A 19,817-nucleotide genomic window follows, 5' to 3' on the forward strand; every position below is an offset into this window, starting at 1 on the left:
GGTTCCAGGGACATCTTTGGGAGAGGCAAAACACCCTTTTAGGTTGTTAAAAGTGAGCATGATTGTGCACTTTTTACAAACAGAATCATTGGAACTTTCAAGCCATCAAAGAACTATCCAGCTGTCAAGGAACTGTCCAGCTGTCAACAAACTAGTATAAACCTGACAAAGCTATCCAGGAATTGTCCAAGGATATTCGGTGAGTTGGCACGGAGGCAGTAAGGGTAAAGGCTGGTAGGAGACAGGCATGGGTTGGCATGTGTTTGCATTCAGCTGGCATGGGGGTATGGGAGCCTGGGGTTGCGTGGGAATTGGGAGTAAGTGGAGGATGAGGGATTGAGGATTTTTTTTGGTGTATTGTTAATTAACTTTTATTTATTTAAACTAAGAGCTGGAGCACAGAGACAGGGCTTGTGTCCAGCCTCCCTCCACATCCAGCAGCCTCTGTCCTCACTTTGCTGTTACTTGCCCACAGACTCCTGTTTCAGCCTGACACCCCGAGAGAAAACCTGGTTGCGGGCCGATTTTTCAGATCTCCCAATTCAGCGAGCCTGACCTGGTGATGAAAATCTCGATCAAGATTTTCAAATTCATTCATTTACAGGGCGGTGGGCATCATTGGCAGTGCCAACATTTGTTGCCCATCCTTGAGAAGGTGGAGTGAGCCACCTTCTTGATTGCAACTGAGTGACGTACCAGGCCATTTCAGAGGGCAGTTAAGAGTCAACAACTTTGCAGTGGGCCTGGAGTCACATGTAGGCCAGACTAGGTAAAGATGGCAGAGTTCCTTCCCCCTAAGAGTATTTAGGGAACCAGATGGATTTTTATAACAAGAACAAAGAACAAAGAAATGTACAGCACAGGAACAGGCCCTTCGGCCCTCCAAGCCCCTGCCGACCATGCTGCCCGACTAAACTACAATCTTCTACACTTCCTGGGTCCGTATCCCTCTATTCCCATCCTATTCATGTATTTGTCAAGATGCCCCTTAAATGTCACTATCGTCCCTGCTTCCACCACCTCCTCCGGTAGCGAGTTCCAGGCACCCACTACCCTCTGCGTAAAAATCTTGCCTCGTACATCTACTCTAAACCTTGCCCCTCTCACCTTAAACCTATGCCCCCTAGTAATTGACCCCTCTACCGTGGGGAAAAGCCTCTGACTATCCACTCTGTCTATGCCCCTCATAATTTTGTAGACCTCTATCAGGTCTCCCCTCAACCTCCGTCGTTCCAGTGAGAACAAACCGAGTTTATTCAACCGCTCCTCATAGCTAATGCCCTCCATACCAGGCAACATTCTGGTAAATCTCTTCTGCACCCTCTCTAAAGCCTCCACATCCTTCTGGTAGTGTGGCGACCAGAATTGAACACTATACTCCAAGTGTGACCTAACTAAGGTTCTATACAGCTGCAACATGACTTGCCAATTCTTATACTCAATGCCCCGGCCAATGAAAGCAAGCATGCCGTATGCCTTCTTGACTACCTTCTCCACCTGTGTTGCCCCTTTCAATGACCTGTGGACCAGTACTCCTAGATCTCTTTGACTTTCAATACTCTTGAGGGTTCTACCATTCACTGTATATTCCCTACCTGCATTAGACCTTCCAAAATGCATTACCTCACATTTGTCCGGATTAAACTCCATCTGCCATCTCTCCGCCCAAGTCTCCAAACAATCTAAATCCTGCTGTATCCTCTGACAGTCCTCATCGCTATCCGCAATTCCACCAACCTTTGTGTCGTCTGCAAACTTACTAATCAGACCGGTTACATTTTCCTCCAAATCATTTCCTCCAAATCACAAACCGGCAATTTCACGATCACCATTATTGAGATTAGCTTTATATTCCAGATTTATTTAGATAGCTGAGTTTACATTACCCGGTGGGGTTTGAGTTTATATCTCTGGATCGTTACTTTACGCCTCTGGATTACTGGGGGAGTAACATAGCTGCTATGGTGCAGTACCTGATACTCAACAGAGGCCATGTGGCCCTTAGGTTTTCCGTGCGTGTGCATTATTGAAAAACATCCAAGATGTCAGTCGGCAGGATCCCAGCGTTTTCCGTATTGTGGGGCCGCAGGATCCTAGTGCTTTCTGATGGTGTGGGGGAACTGCTGGCTTCGATCTGGTGCGTGACTAAAGTTGTTGTTTTTTTCTGTTCTCGTGTTTTGAAATTCAGCATCAAACACTCAGCTTCCTGCTATTTCTGGCCCAAATAAATTGATTTCACTGTTCAGTAGCTGCTGTGAGTGGTTCTATCGTTCCGTCTCCATAGCAACAGAGCCCGAAAGGCTATTTTGGTAAATTAAGGATGGATATTTTAATGAAAGGCAGTTGAAGCAGCGATGTGAATTGTTCATACTTGTCAGACCTGCGGAACAGAAAACAGAAGGAAGAAAACGCACTGCCAACAGGGACAAAGAGGCAAATGTGAAATATTCCAACATTATGTAAATTCCATCCCTGAATTACCCTCACAATCATTCTCACTCTCGATCACCAGCTGGCTTACTCTTAATGCTAACACATCTCAGGCTGATTTAAATGGGACTCGGGAACGCGCACTTCAATCACTGTCACCTACTCTGGCCTCAACAACCCCTCCTTCCGCTGAGAGATTTCCATCCCAGCTTATCCATGGAGGCAGCTTTACAATGTGTCCAACGTACCTTAGAAAGGTGGGAGAGATGGGGGATTTGGGAGGTGGTGTTTGGGTGGTGGGGGGGGGGGGGGGGGTGTTGGAATGTGGAGGTTAGGATGTGATGGGGTGGGGTGATAGGGTGGGGGGGGGTTAAGTGGGTTTAGTAATCCAGACACAGGAAATCATTCTTACAAAATCAGCTGAACCCCTTGCTCCTGATCGCTGGCCAATCACAGCTCCCCACCTCGAAGCTGCCAAGTTTACGTGAAGATAAGGATCTTTCAAAGAATCATAGGAGGCCTACAGCGAGGAATTAGGTCATTCAGTCCATTGAATCTGTACCGACCCTCCAAAAGAACATCCCATCCAAGTCCTTCTCCCCCACCCTTTTCCCATAACCCCGCCTCACCTTTGGACACTTGAGGGCAATTTAGCATGGCCAATCCATCTAACCTGCACATCTTTGGACAGTGGGAGGAAACCGGAGCACCTGGAGGAAACCCACGCAGACACAGGGAGAAAGTGCAAACTTCACACAGACGAGTGACCCAAGGCCAGAATTGAACCCGGATCCCTGGTGGCTTGAGGCAGCAGTGCTAACCACTGTGCTGCCCCTCCTATTTTGATATCTGTAACATCTCTGAACAGTTTACTGTGTGTCAAACTGTGGGCAGCCAATGCCACCCGTTCTTTCTGAGCTACATCAATGTAAGTTGTTATGTTGTCACACACAGAGGGTGTTAAAATCTAGAATGTGCGGCCTGAGAGGATAGTGGAATCCGATTCCACAGGAACCTTCGAAAGGCATGTGCATTTCTAAAATATGTACATAGAACATAGAAAATACAGCACAGAACAGGCCCTTCGGCCCACGATGTTGTGCCAAACCTTTGTCCTAGATTAATCATAGATTATCATTGAATTTACAGTGCAGAAGGAGGCCACCCAGCCCCCCCGAGTCCACACCGGCCCCTGGAAAGAGCACCCCACCCAAACCCAACACCTCCACCCAACACCAAGGGCAACCTGGACACCAAGGGCAATCCACCATTGGCCAATTCACCCAACCCGCACATCCCCGGACCGTGGGAGGAAACCGGAGCACCCGGAGGAAACCCACGCAGACATGGGGAGGACGCGCAGACTCCGCACAGACAGCGACCCAAGCCGGAATCGAACCTGGGACCCTGGAGCTGTGAAGCAACCGCGCCATCCACAATGCTACCGTGCTGCCCTTAAGAACAAATAAATCTACACTATATCATTTGACCGTAATCCATGTACCTATCCAATAGCTGCTTGAAGGTCCCTAATGTTTCCGACTCAACTACTTCCACAGGCAGTGCATTCCATGCCCCCACTACTCTCTGGGTAAAGAACCTACCTCTGATATCCCTCCTATATCTTCCACCTTTCACCTTAAATTTATGTCCCCTTGTAATGGTTTGTTCCACCCGGGGAAAAAGTCTCTGACTGTCTACTCTATCTATTCCCCTGATCATCTTATAAACCTCTATCAAGTCACCCCTCATCCTTCTCCGTTCTAATGAGAAAAGGCCTAGCACCCTCAACCTTTCCTCGTAAGACCTACTCTCCATTCCAGGCAACATCCTGGTAAATCTTCTTTGCACCTTTTCCAAAGTTTCCACATCCTTCCTAAAATGAGGTGACCAGAACTGTACACAGTACTCCAAATGTGGCCTTACCAAAGTTTTGTACAGCTGCATCATCACCTCACGGCTCTTAAATTCAATCCCTCTGTTAATGAACGCGAGCACACCATAGGCCTTCTTCACAGCTCTATCCACTTGAGTGGCAACTTTCAAAGATGTATGAACATAGACCCCAAGATCTCTCTGCTCCTCCACATTGCCAAGAACTCTACCGTTAACCCTGTATTCCGCATTCATATTTGTCCTTCCAAAATGGACAACCTCACACTTTTCAGGGTTAAACTCCATCTGCCACTTCTCAGCCCAGCTCTGCATCCTATCTATGTCTCTTTGCAGCCGACAACAGCCCTCCTTACTATCCACAACGCCACCAATCTTCGTATCGTCTGCAAATTTACTGACCCACCCTTCAACTCCCTCATCCAAGTCATTAATGAAAATCACAAACAGCAGAGGACCCAGAACTGATCCCTGCGGTACACCACTGGTAACTGGGATCCAGGCTGAATATTTGCCATCCACCACCACTCTCTGACTTCTATCGGTTAGCCAGTTCGTTATCCAACTGGCCAAATTTCCCATTATCCCATGCCTCCTTACTTTCTGCATAAGCCTACCATGGGGAACTTTATCAAATGCCTTACTAAAATCCATGTACACTACATCCACTGCTTTACCTTCATCCACATGCTTGGTCACCTCCTCAAAGAATTCAATAAGATTTGTAAGGCAAGACCTACCCCTCACAAATCCGTGCTGACTATCCCTAATCAAGCAGTGTCTTTCCAGATGCTCAGAAATCCTATCCTTCAGTACCCTTTCCATTACTTTGCCTACCACCGAAGTAACACTAACTGGCCTGTAATTCCCAGGGTTATCCCTAGTCCCTTTTTTGAACAGGGGCACGACATTCGCCACTCTCCAATCCCCTGGTACCACCCCTGTTGACAGTGAGGACGAAAAGATCATTGCCAACGGCTCTGCAATTTCATCTCTTGCTTCCCATAGAATCCTTGGATATATCCCGTCAGGCCCGGGGGACTTGTCTATCCTCAAGTTTTTCAAAATGCCCAACACATCTTCCTTCCTAACAAGTATTTCCTCGAGCTTACCAATCTGTTTCACACTGTCCTCTCCAACAATATCGCTCCTCTCATTTGTAAATACAGGAGAAAAGTACTCGTTCAAGACCTCTCCTATCTCTTCAGACTCAATACACAATCTCCCGCTACTGTCCTTGATCGGACCTACCCTCACTCTAGTCATTCTCATATTTCTCACATATGTGTAAAAGGCCTTGGGGTTTTCCTTGATCCTACCCGCCAAAGATTGTTCATGCCCTCTCTTAGCTCTCCTAATCCCTTTCTTCAGTTCCCTCCTGGCTATCTTGTATCCCTCCAATGCCCTGTCTGAACCTTGTTTCCTCAGCCTTACATAAGTCACCTTTTTCCTCTTAACAAGACATTCAACCTCTCTTGTCAACCATGGTTCCCTCACTCGACCATCTCTTCCCTGCCTGATAGGGACATGCATATCAAGGACACGTAGCACCTGTTCCTTGAACAAGTTCCACATTTCACTTGTGTCCTCCCCTGCCAGCCTATGTTCCCAACTTATGCACTTCAATTCTTGTCTGACAACATCGTATTTACCCTTCCCCCAATTGTAAACCTTGCCCTGTTGCATGCACCTATCCCTCTCCATTACTAAAGTGAAAGTCACAGAATTGTGGTCACTATCTCCAAAATGCTCCCCCACTAACAAATCTATCACTTGCCCTGGCTCATTACCCAGTACTAAATCCAATATTGCCCCTCCTCTGGTCGGACAATCTACATACTGTGTTAGAAAAGCTTCCTGGACACACTGTACAAACACCACCCCATCCAAACTATTTGATCTAAAGAGTTTCCACTCAATATTTGGGAAGTTAAAGTCGCCCATGACTACTACCCTATGACTTCTGCACCTTTCCAAAATCTGTTTCCCAATCTGTTCCTCCACATCTCTGCTACTATTGGGGGGCCTATAGAAAACTCCTAACAAGGTGACTGCTCCTTTCCTATTTCTGACTTCAACCCATACTACCTCAGTAGGCTGATACTCCTCGAACTGCCTTTCTGCAGCTGTTATACTATCTCTAATTAATAATGCCACCCCCCCACCTCTTTTACCACCCTCCCTAATCTTATTGAAACATCTATAACCAGGGACCTCCAACAGCCATTTCTGCCCCTCTTCTATCCAAGTTTCCGTGATGGCCACCACATCGTAGTCCCAAGTACCGATGCATGCCTTAAGTTCACCCACCTTATTCCTGATGCTTCTTGCGTTGAAGTATACACACTTCAACCCATCTCCGTGCCTGCAAGTACTCTCCTTTGTCAGTGTTCCCTTCCCCACTGCCTCATTACATGCTTTGGCGTCCTGAATATCGGCTACCTTAGTTGCTGGACTACAAATCCGGTTCCCATTCCCCTGCCAAATTAGTTTAAACCCTCCCGAAGAGTACTAGAAAACCTCCCTCCCAGGATATTGGTGCCCCTCTGGTTCAGATGCAACCCGTCCTGCTTGTACAGGTCCCACCTTCCCCAGAATGCGCTCCAATTATCCAAATACCTGAAGCCCTCCCTCCTACACCATTCCTGCACCCACGTGTTCAACTGCACTCTCTCCCTATTCCTAGCCTCGCTATCACGTGGCACCGGCAACAAACCAGAGATGACAACTCTGTCTGTCCTGGCTTTTAACTTCCAGCCTAACTCCCTAAACTTGTTTATTACCTCCACACCCCTTTTCCTACCTATGTCGTTGGTACCAATGTGCACCACGACTTCTGGCTGCTCCCCCTCCCCCTTAAGGATCCTGAAGACACGATCCGAGACATCCCTGGCCCTGGCACCAGGGAGGCAACATACCTTCCGGGAGTCTCGCTCGCGACCACAGAATCTCCTATCTATTCCCCTAACCATTGAATCTCCTACAACTATTGCTTTTCTATTCTCCCCCCTTCCCTTCTGAGCCCCAGAGCCAGACTCAGTGCCAGAGACCTGGCCGCTAGGGCCTTCCCCCGGTAGGTCATCCCCCCCAACAGCATCCAAAACGGTATACTTGTTTTGAAGGGGAACGGCCACGAGGGATCCCTGCACTTTCTGCCTGTTTGTTTTTTTCCCCCTGACTGTAACCCAGCTATTCTTGTCCTGTACCTTGGGTGTGGTTACCTCCTTGTAACTCTTCTCAATCACCCCCTTTGCCTCCCGGATGATCCGAAGTTCATCCAGCTTCAGCTCCAGTTCCCTAACACGGTCTTTGAGGAGCTGAAGTTGGGTGCACTTCCCGCAGGTATAGTCAGTGGGGACACCGGTGGTGTCCCTCACCACCCACATCCTACAGGAGGAGCATGTAACTGGCCTAGCCTCCATCCCCTCTTACCTGACAGAATATAGCTGCCCTGTGGACTAACTAGATCTCCGCCCTCTGACCCTGCTCCCAGTCAGCTACACTTCCTGTAAACTCCTGGCTCTCTTCGCACTCTTTGCGGAAATGTCGGAAACAAAATGAAAGGAGCACCTTACTCCCTCCTCACCTAACTCCCTCGGTCACCAAACTCTCACTATCGCACTCAAATGCACCAAATTCAGCACTCCCTCGGTCACCAAACTCTCACTATCGCACTCAAATGCACCAAATTCAGCACTCCCTCGGTCACCAAACTCTCACTATCGCACTCAAATGCACCAAATTCAGCACTCAGTGCTAACAAAGTCTGCACTGTAGGGGATCACTTTTATACTGTGAATCTAGCCTCTGAAAACTGGCCTAATCCAATTAACTAATTAACAAGCTCCAGCTGCAAGCGCCTACAAGTAGAAGCCTGTTTAAAGCTGATTGAAAATTCACCTTCTTCTAAACCAAACAGCAACTTTTAAGTTAATTAACTAAATAAAAGAAAGACTAAACTTTAGATAAAAATGAAGCCTTATACTCCCTCGGTCACCAAACTCTCACTATCGCACTCAAATGCACCAACTTCAGCACTCAGTGCAAACAAAGTCTGCACTGTAGGGGATCACTTTTATACTGTGAATCTAGCCTCTGAAAACTGGCCTAATCCAATTAACTAATTAACAAGCTCCAGCTGCAAGTGCCTACAAGTAGAAGCCTGTTTAAAGCTGATTGAAAATTCACCTTCTTCTAAACCAAACAGCAACTTTTAAGTTAATTAACTAAATAAAAGAAAGACTAAACTTTAGATAAAAATGAAGTCTTATACTCCCTCGGTCACCAAACTCTCACTATCGCACTCAAATGCACCAACTTCAGCACTCAGTGCAAACAAAGTCTGCACTGTAGGGGATCACTTTTATACTGTGAATCTAGCCTCTGAAAACTGGCCTAATCCAATTAACTAATTAACAAGCTCCAGCTGCAAGTGCCTACAAGTAGAAGCCTGTTTAAAGCTGATTGAAAATTCACCTTCTTCTAAATCAAACAGCAACTTTTAAGTTAATTAACTAAATAAAAGAAAGACTAAACTTTAGATAAAAATGAAGCCTTATACTCCCTCGGTCACCAAACTCTCACTATCGCACTCAAATGCACCAACTTCAGCACTCAGTGCAAACCTAATGTATCATAGTAATTTGCAAGTTTATGGGGAATAAGATGAAATCATAGAATTTACAGTGCAGAAGGCCATTCGGCCCATCGAGCCTGCACTGGCTCTTGGAAAGAGCACCATACCCAAGGTCAACACCTCCACCCTATCCCCATACCAATAACCCAGTAACCCCACCAAACACTAAGGGGAATTATGGACACTAAGGGCAATTTATCATGGCCAATCCACCTAACATGCACATCTTTGGACTGTGGGAGGAAACCGGAGCACCCGGAGGAAACCCACGCACACACGGGGAGGATGTGCAGACTCCGCACAGACAGTGACCCAAGCCGGAATCGAACCTGGGACCCTGGAGCTGTGAAGCAATTGTGCTATCCACAATGCTACCGTGCTGCCCGATGGGCCGATGGGCTGATTGGCGTCCTGCTGTGCTGTACCATCATCTACTGAGGCCTTGTGGGAAAAGCTTCAGCTGGGACAATCAAGGAGGAGGTTCAGGGTGGGATCAACCTGCCTGAGAAACCTGGTCGGAGGTGAGAGAGTGACCACAGGAGGCTGAAGAGAACAAGATTTGTTTTATTATTCTGGAGGACTCCTTGGGAGCTGGAATGTATTGTTCTGGGTGCTAGGCTGAATTCTCAGGTCTTCTTCACTAGCCACAAGGTTACCAATTTTTGCTGGACATATCCCTAGAGGATTCATTTCATGACCTCCAACTTCAAACTGCTCCCAATTCTTCAGCCATTGGTTATTAAATATGGGCAACTGACAGGAGCGGAGACCGCAAGAGGAGTGGAGGGCAAATCAAGAGAGGAGGAAGCCGAGAGAGGGGAAAATGAGGGGGAGGGGGAAACAAGAGTGGAGAAATTGAGGGAGGGAGGAAACCTAGAGAGGGGTTAAACCAAGAGGGGGAAAGATCTGAGAGGGGGGAAACTGAAAGAGGGGGGGAAACTGAGTGGGGGGAACCAAGAGGGGGGGAACTGCGAAGGGGGGAACTGAAGGGGGGGAACCGAGACGTTGGGAGGGAACCGAGGTGGGAGGGGGAACAAGACAGGAGAAATTGAGAGAGGGAGGGAACTGAAAGAGGGGGAAAACCGAGGGATGGGAAGACTGAGAGAGGGAACTGGGTGGTGTGCCCAGGGAGGGGGGGGGGGGGGACCTGGAGAGGGGGAACTGGGGGGAGGGGGAACTGGAGGGGGGGGGGACCTGGAGGGGGGGGACCTGGAGAGGAGGGCGACCTGGGGACCTGGAGGGGGGAGGGGACCTGGAGGGGGGGGGACCTGGAGGGGGGGGTACCTGGAAGGGTGGGGGACCTGGAGGGGGGGGGGGACCTGGAGGGGGGGGGGACCTGGAGGTGGGGTGACCTGGAGGGGGGGGGGGACCTGGAGGGGGGGACGGACCTGGAGAGGGGGGGACCTGGAGGGGGGGACGACCTGGAGGGGGGGGGGACCTGGAGAGAGGGGGACCTGGAGGGGGGACCTGGAGGGGGGGGGGGGGACCTGGAGGGGGACGACGACCTGGAGGGGGGGGGGGTGAACCTAGAGAGGGGAAAGAGGAGGGGGGACCTAGAGAGGAGACCTGGAGAGTAGGGACACTGAGAAGAGCAAAGCTGAGAGAGGGAGAAGTGAGATGGTGAATTTGAGGAGGAATGGAGAGAGGGAGAAAGCAGAGAGTGAGAAGATATAGGAAGCCATGAAAGAGAAAATGAGAGAGGGTGGCAGTGAGAGGGGAAAATGGAGAGGGGTGGGGGCGGTTCAGCTATCGTCTAACAGAGATTGGGAGAGAAGGGTCATCTATCTTCACTCTCAATGCACAGCCGGAAACCCCCTCCATGGTACAAGGTGCTCTCCCAGTCAATTACACATTTCACCGCACCCCACCCCACTTTTCCACAGAGGAATTGGAATTGGATATTGAAACTGGCCAGAGTAGGGCGACCTAAACCAAACTGAAATACAGCAATCTAAACCAAATCAAGAGATAGCAAACAGATGTGTTCAGCTGTGATGCTCCCCTTAGTCAAAGAGTTTACTGATGCTCAACCTGGACCAATTGAATGTGATTTTGGATAGTTCCCATGGATACTGTAAACCAGGCGGAGTCAGCATCTTTGGTAGAGGAAAGGAATCGGAAGAATCGTAGCTGTGTGGGGTCTATTTTGTTTGAAAACAGAGGTAAACTGAATTAGAATTTAAGATGGCAATCAAATGCACACAGTGAGCTGTCAAAAGTTCCCCTTTTATCATCCCAGCTTTCTGAAAACGAGAACCTTCAACTGAAAGGTCAGATTGAAAGCATTCTCAGAAGAGGTAGTGTCGCTGATTCTCTCTGATGTGAGATAAAAGGGGATGAGTCAGAAAATCCGTCATCTTCTCTCAAACTGCTTGACCCAATACTTGTGACTGTGCCAGACATTAACCCTTTGCTACCTAATGCCCAAATCTCAGGCGGGGGGGGGGGGGGGGGGGGGGGGGGGGGGTGGCGGGGGGGGGGCTCTTGTTTTTTTTTTAAACAGTATTCAAGTCGTACAGTTAGTATTACATCCAATTACATCGAGACCCCAGCGCAGAACTTGGCCATTCATAGAAACATAGCAAATAGAAACATAGAAAATAGAAACAGGAGTCTTTCGGCCCATCGATCCTTCTCTGCCATTCATTATGATCATGGTGGTCTGTGCCTGTATTTATGCCCTACATAAGCTTCCTACCTTGTCTCTTTATCTCACCCCCTCAGCATAACCTTCTATTCTTTTCCCTCTCATGTGTCTATCCAGCTTTCACTTAAATATATATTTACTATTTGCCTCAACCACTCCCTGTGGTAGTAAGTTCCACAGTCTCACCACTATCTGGGTGCAGAAGTTTATCCTGAATTCATTATTCCCAAAGTTGTGGGAAGTAGCGGGATGCAGACTAGCTTCGATTAGAAAGCCATTGCTGCTCTTGCTATCACTCCTATGGTTCCCGCTACCTAATTTGAATATGACTTATTTTTATTTCGGTATTCAACCAACTTTTAAAAATTGCTCAATCTTGGATGTGGCTGGCTCGGTCAATATTTATTGCCCATTCTTAAATCCCCTTGAAAAAGTTGTGGTGAGCTGCCTTCTTTAACTGTTGCGGTCTGTGTTGTGTTAGGTGCATCCACAGCACCGTTAGGTGGGAAATTTCCAGGATTTTGATCCAGTGGTGGTGAAGGAACAGTGATATATTTCCAAGTCAGAATGGTGTGTAGCTAGGAGCAGAATCTGGCGGTTGCCACACATTTACTTTCCTTGTTCATCCTAGGCGGTGGAGGTGATGGATGTGGTGTCATGATAATGATATAATGCCTTGGGTTTATTTACTAGACAAGACACAAGGCACCAATCACTCACAGGGATTGGGTAAACGTGGTAGCACAGTGGGGAGCACTGCTGCTTCACAGCGCCAGGGTCCCAGGTTCAATTCCCGGCTTGGGTCACTGTCGGCGTGGAGTCTGCACGTTCTCCCCGTGTCTGCGTGGGTTTCCTCCGGGTGCTCCGGTTTCCTCCCACAAGTCCCGAAAGACGTGCTGTCAGGTGAATTGGACATTCTGAATTCTCCCTCTGTGTACCCGAGCAGGTGCCGGAATGTGGTGACTAGGGGCTTTTCACAGTAACTTCATTGCAGTGTTAATGTAATGTGATTGCAATAATGTAAGCCTACTTGTGACAATAAAGATTATTATTATTAAACATGGTGTGGGTCATTATTAAAATTAGGCACATGGGAACAGTTATACATTAGGTATAAAGCTTTGTGGCATTTGAGCTGTGCGCATGTGTTCTGCAGCTGTGTCACATGACATGTTTCCCTTCCAGTGATGACATGCTGATATCCCTTAAATGCATATTACAGGATCATCCTATCTTTTTGAACAGACTTTCCCCTCTTCCAAAAAAAGCATAACTATTTACAATACATGTTCCTGTTTAATTACTATTATATAAATGCATGGTAAAGTGTAACGGTAACCTTCTGGTATGCCCAGATATCTTATAATAACAACCTTGTCTGGAATTTTCTTTGATTGCTCTAGTGATCTGTGGGATCATCATTCTCGGATGCTGTCGCTGGGTGCATTTGAAAGCTTGACTTCATTGCAATAGGACTGTACGGTGGTTGAGGAGCTAGAATGGATACAATTTGTCGTCAGTTACGTTTCACCATTGTGCCATTGTGTGTCATGATCTTTTTTCTGAACAAATCCTTGTCACCTTGGCTGGTTACCACACACCTTCTGCGGGATCCTGGATTTAAACTAGTTGCCCCAGCTGTAAACGTGACAATTCTGCACCCCCAATTTTATTGTGCATGTTGGTCAACTTCTCGTGTAGTTTCAAAAGTTGCTCTCCAGTTGCTGAGTACAATGGGCAAGAGTAGGTAAATCAGCACACACTGGTCTGCCGGACATGAACTCTGCCAGTGATGGAGTAGTTATGCTCTCAAGATAGCACAATGGGTAGCACTGTTGCTTCAAAGCTCCAGGGTCCCAGGTTCAATTCCCGCTTGGGCCACTGTCGGTGTGGAGTCTGCACGTTCCCCCCATGTCTGCGTGGGTTTCCTCCGAATGCTCCGGTTTCCACCCACAAGTCCCGAAAGACGTGCTGTTAGGTAATTTGGACATTCTGAATTCTCCCTCTGTGTACCCGAACAGGCGCCGGAATTTGATGATATGGGGCTTTTCACAGTAACTTCATTAACGTAAGCCTACTTGTGACACTAAAGATTATTATTAGATGTAACATGGCAATTTGTAGATCATGCTTGGTCTGTCTAAATTTGAGAATCAGGGATTGCACCATGAATATCATTAGTTCAGCTAGGCTATTAGATCTAGGTTAATGAGGAGAATCAGAGAACCCTACAGTGCAGAAGGAGGCCATTCGGCTCTACGAGCCTGCACCAACCCTTGGAAAGAGCAACCTACCGAGGCTCAAGCCCCCACACCATCCCTGTGACCCAGTAGCCACATCTAATTCTTTGAACACCAAAGGGCAATTTAGCATTGCCAATCCAGCTAACCTGCACATCTCTGGACTGTGGGTGGAAACCGAGCACCTGGAGGAAACCCACGCAGACACGGGGAGAAAGTGCAAACTCCACACAGTCACCTGAGGGTGGAATTGAACCCGGATCCCTGGTGCTGTGAGGCAGCAGTGCTAACCACTGTGCCACCGTGCCATCTAAAGAAGTAGTGTGATCAATATTTCACATATATCCTGAAATGGGTCACCAAATAAACAAAAAAATGGAACTTAGAGTGTGCATGGTAGTTGAACTTGACATACTGTGAAATTGCCATCGTTGGTCCAAAATCTCATTCAACATCTTTTACATGAAATTGCCATATAATCGGGTAAAGTAGTTGACGTTGACAATAAAGTCAATGCCGTGGCCATAAAAGATGTTGAATGAGATTTTGGACCAACGATGGCTGACAACTTTATGTGGAATCTATTGTGCTTTGTCCTGACTTTTCAGATACTTTTGACATGCCTCACACTTGTCATGACTACTTCAATATCATTGTTCATTCCCGGCCAACAGACTGTATCTCTTGCCAGTCTCCTCGTTCAATCTATGCCGATGTGTGGGTGATGAAGTTGCTGAAGAATATCAGTTGATAAAGATTCTGGTGTGCTGACATGCCTGCATTTAAAAATGACTCATTGGGAGTTGCCTTGTTCATCCCAGAAAGGGCAAAATATTCTCACATGTTCGTGGACATGCTGGATTGAACCAGGCCATCCTTCAAAGATGGCTTCCTACAGTTTCTGCAGTGTAGAAAGTTTTGCCATTTCTTCTTGCAGCTTCTGCCATTTGCACAAATGTACCAGATCAATTTGGAAAGTTCAATGTCAGGGAAGTCAACTTGTAGACCTAAGCAGGTGTCTTCTGTTTTCGTTGGGTTAGGTAATCTGCTAATTGCCTCCAATGTGACCATCAATTATCTGGCTTGAACCCAATCTCACAGTAATTTAAAAAAAAAATCTAGAGTAACCAATTATTTTTTTTCCAATTAAGGGGCAATTTTGTGTGGCCAATCCACCTAACCTGCACATCTTTGGGTTGTGGGGTTGAAACCCACGCAGAAACAGGGAGAATGTGCAAACTCCACATGGACAGTGACCCAGGGCCTGGATTCAAACCCGGGTCCTCAGCGCCGCAGTCCCAGTGCTAACCACTGCGCCACTGTGCTGCCCCCAATCTTATAGACATAACCTTGAATCTTTATCCAGGGTCATTGCAATCCTGGTGAAGCGCAGGTCAATGTTTTTTGATAAATTATCTCCAGTGCTTGTGGTCAGTCTCTAACACAAATCATTTGCCAAGGAGATAGGTATGAAATTGTATAATTCCCAAAATTATAGCTAATGTTTCCCACTCAATGTTGGAGTAATTGACAGATTTTCAATCAAATGGGATCAGTGTGCCTTTTTGTAGTATGCATGTGCCCAGAATTTTCTGTGAAACATTTACCTCCAGGGTATTTGTTTCCCTAGAGTCATAAAATTGCAATTTTGATGCTTCTGATAATGACTATTTCAGTGCTTCAAGGAGATATTGGGTGGTCTTTGTACCAGAGGAAAGGCACAGTGTCCTTAGCAATGAAGGTTTTTGACTGAAATTGGGAACTTATGGAGACAAGAAATGAAAGAAAGCTAGACATCTTTGAAGATCGTCCTTACCTTGAGGAATTAGCATGACTTACTATCCTCTATTTTACTTGGATCGGGACATTTGCCAGCCCTGGAATAAATAATACCAAATAATTAGATCTACTGCACATTGATGTCACATTTCAGACTGTTGAACACCAGTCCTTTCTTAAGTGCTGCTTACATCAATAAGTGCAGATTATGGTCATGTTCTTGATTTGTTCTTCCCATAACATCAATATCATCCAGGAACATTGAGGATAGTAAGTCATACTAATTCAAGATAAGGACATTCTTCAAAGATGTCTAGGTTTCTTTCATTTCTTGTCTCCATAAGGGCAGCATGATAGCACAGTGGTTAGCACAGTTCGTTCCCATCTCCAGGGTCGCAGGTTCGATTCCCAGCTTGGCTCACTGTCTCTGGAGTCTGCACGTTCTCCCCCGTGTCTGCGTGGGTTTTCTCTGGGCGCTCCGGTTTCCTCCCATAGTCCAAAGATGTGCAGGTTAGGTGGATTGGCCATGCTAAATTGTCCTTACTGTCCAAAAAGGTTAGGTGGGGTTATTGGGTTACGGGGATAGGTTGTAAATGGGGTGCTCTTTCCAAGGGCCAGTGCAGACTCAATGGGCCAAATGGCTTCCTCCTGCACTGTAAATTCTATGATGCAGTTGGGGGCTTATGCCTACTCAGTTATCTGCTTAGATGTAGTACAAATAAATGGTTTCAAGCAGATACCAGAGTATGACTACAGTCTGCCTAAGAACCAAGTCCCACACCAAGAGCCCAAAGTAGAAAGAGCCATCTTAGACACTGTCCCCACACAAACCACAAAGGACACCTTGCAGTTCACCCCAATGTTATACGGAATATGTTGGGATGGATTGTTGCCACTCCCTCACCCAGGAGCATCGTGGACTGTTGTAGCACTCCCTCATGATCGTCCATTTACTGGTTGCATGAAGTGGCTGAACGCTTTGCTTGGAAAAGGTAGGAGAATTGTGGGCCCTTTCAACCACATCATTAACTCAATACCTTTTATTGCATGGCACATGTCTGTAAACAGAGGTTCCTTGCAGGTACTTTGTTTAAAAATATCCGCCAACACCTTTTATTCGGCAACAGATTTGATAGCACACCATGCCATCAATGCTCACCATTCTTTTTCTCCCAAGAATTGTAATATTGTATTGAAATGACTCAACATCACCATTGATCCAAAATGAATGAGAACTTGAAATCAGACTCAAGGACTTCAATATAAATCCATTTAGCATATTTTGATTGCAACTAAATAGTGCAGTTCAGTGAGATCATTAAGCATTATCCAAAAAGAGCAAAACTTTCATAACAGACATAATTCCCATTCACAAAACTCACTACAAGAATGGGTGTTGCCTCATAGCAACAGAATAAGATATAGGACACGATCGAACAGCCTCGTCGTGCCCGACTCAGTGACATGACGAGGCCGTTAAATCTCGCGAGATCCAGAGGAACATATTTAAGTGAGACGTTAGGCTCATTTAAATATGTTGGCTCCCGATTCTTCTGAGGCCCAGGAACTAACGGCCGCACCTGGGAGACCTCGTTATAGTGCCGTTTCGTACTTGTTTACACAGACATGGACCAGGTATAAAGAAACCTGGGGGTGGGGGGCTCTCCCAAGCTTTTGGAGACACCCGTGTGGTTGGGCTCTGGGCAGGGTGACACCCGGACACCGTAGCACCATGAGCCTGGAACCGTGGCACTGCCGGCCTGGCACCTTGGCACTGCCACCCAGGCACTGCCAGGGCTCCCAGGTGACACTGGCAGAGGCACTGCCAGAATGCCAGGCCAGCAGTGCCAAGGTACCTGGGTGTCAGGTCGTCCATGCCAGGGATTGGGCCCGGGGGTGCCCTGCCCTTAATAGGTGGGATGAGGTAAGAGTATGTTGGGGCAGTGGGGTGGGGGAAGGGGGGGGGCGGGGTCTGGAGGCATGTGGGGTATCCGAGGGCTGGTCAAGAGATTGGGGCAGCATTTAAAAATGGCTGAGCACGTCAGAGCAGAAAGTGAGGTATGTGCGGTCTCGGTGTGGTATTCCTTGCCGAGGTGAAAAAAAACAAGAGTCCTGATTGATCGTGAATCATTCTCGGCAGTGCAGTCACCGAGAAAGAGTGCCCAAAACGGGACTCCGTCTTTTGGGTGTTAAAATCGTGCCCCAGTTAATGGTATGTGAGACAAATCTGAGCTATCGAGTATCTTGCCATGTCAGGCACCAACTTGGTGTAGATCACCAATTCAGGATTATATCCCTACTCCACTGCCTGCAACTGGTGTTCTTAGTGTTTATGAAGATTAGATTGACAATAACCTGCAGTTATATAAGCATCTTTAGTGTGCTAAAACATTCCAAGACATTTACCAGGACAGAATTGGACAACGGGTCAAAGAAGGAAATGTTTGGATGGTTGACTGAAAACTTGGTCAGTGAGGTAGGTTTTACAGGTCGCTCAAAGGCGGAGAGAAAGGCAGAGAGGTTTAGGGAGGGAATTCCAGAAATTAGGGTCCAGGAATGACCACCAATGGTGGAGCGATTAAAATTGGGGATACACAAGAGGCCAGAATTGGAGGCTCATGATCTCAGAGGACTATAGGACTGAAGACAGGTCCAGAGACAAGGGGGGGTGAGGAAGGATTTGAGGATGCAAATGAGAATTTAAAATTTGATCCGTTGGACCTGGAACCAATGTAGATCCACAAGAACTGGGGTAATGTGAGTTAGCTTAGGAGCAGTAGTGTTTCGGATGAGCTCAAGTTAATGGAAGATGGAGACTGGGAGGATGGCCAGTTTTGCTCTTCAAAGAAGGCACACAGCAACCTCATGTCTCTCCATTTGAATAGACCAGTGAACAAAATGAATTGCTGGGAGCTTTGGCTTTCGAGAATATTGACAGCTACAGACAATCATCTGAGGGGGAGGAACAGATAGGGAAATAAATCTGAGTACATCAGTGGTCTGTGTATTACACAAATAAACTCTATAGTTTCTGAATAAAGGCCCCTGATCATAAGACCGTAAGGCATAGGTGCAGAATTAGGCCACTCGGCCCATCGAGTCTGCTCCGCCATTCAATCATGGCTGATATTTTTCTCATCCCCATTCTCCTGCCTTCTTCCCATAACCCCTGATCCCTTTATTAATCAAGAACCTATCTATCTTTGTCTTAAAGGCACTCAATGATTTGGCCTCCACAGCCTTCTGTGGCAAAGAGTTCCACAGATTCACCACCCTCTGGCTGAAGAAATTCCTCCTCATTAAAGTTTTGAATGATCATCCCTACAGTCTGAGGACTGTGCCCTCGGGTTCTAGTTCTTCCTATCCAGGCCTCGCAGTATCCTGAAACGTTAACTCTGTTTCAACCTCCACCGAGGCTGGCAGACCTGCTGAGTCTTAGTTGTTTGTTTTTAGGAATCCAGTACCTGAAATGTTTTGCCCATAGCTTTACTGTCTCCTTAGGGGCTCATGTCCTGCTGAAAATGAGGAGTTACATTTTTTCCATCTGTGCTGAAAGGCAGGATTCCAACACCCCACCTCCGGGCGTGTTTTCCAGTGGCAGAAGCGGCTCACCAGCTCCAGCATTAATAGCCATTCAGCTGCCTGGGCCCTACATTCCTGCGTCCCCGCACTGAAATCTCAGCCTCTCTTTCTTTCTCTTTTTCTCTCTCTCTCTCTATCTCTTCTTTTAGAAGTTACTTTAAACCTGCCTCCCTGCCTCAGCTTTTGTTCACTTGTCTCAATCGCAGCTTATTTGGTTCAGTGTCAAATGTGTTTGATAAAGCTCCTGTGAAGTGGCTTAGGAAATATTTTACTTTGTGAAAGATACTGTCTAAGTGCAAGGTGTTGCAGAGAAAATGATTACCACCTTGATTTGCCAGGTTCAGCTTTCAGAAGCATCTGAAGATGCAAATAACCAAAACTGCCACGTTTTGTGATGTGAGGTGTCTCCTCCCTCTTTCACCACCCACACTCAAGGACAGAATCATGTTTAATTGAGATTCCCTGCAGCATTCGGCACTCACTGACAAAGGTCCCGAACCGGGGACCACACCTTTAGTTTTCAGTAAAAGTGACCATGAAGCCTTTATAAATACTCACATTTGAAATTGTTATCCTTTACAGAAGGAAACCTATTGTCCTTACTTGGTGT

The 19,817-nt window shown here is 47.0% G+C and overlaps 1 long non-coding RNA gene across 1 annotated transcript; it reads right to left on the reverse strand.

The window, feature by feature from the left end:
- Positions 1 to 1,876: 1,876 nt before the first annotated feature.
- On the reverse strand, positions 1,877 to 19,204 carry LOC140393514 (uncharacterized). The gene is made up of 4 exons (XR_011935638.1): positions 19,090 to 19,204; positions 15,663 to 15,723; positions 12,980 to 13,100; positions 1,877 to 2,380 (listed from the first exon to the last, which is right to left on the reverse strand). It is a non-coding gene; the product is annotated as an uncharacterized lncRNA (long non-coding RNA).
- Between the last annotated feature and the right edge of the window lie 613 nt (positions 19,205 to 19,817).

The sequence above is a fragment of the Scyliorhinus torazame genome, chromosome 17, assembly GCF_047496885.1.
Source record: "Scyliorhinus torazame isolate Kashiwa2021f chromosome 17, sScyTor2.1, whole genome shotgun sequence".
NCBI classification, from domain to species: domain Eukaryota; kingdom Metazoa; phylum Chordata; class Chondrichthyes; order Carcharhiniformes; family Scyliorhinidae; genus Scyliorhinus; species Scyliorhinus torazame.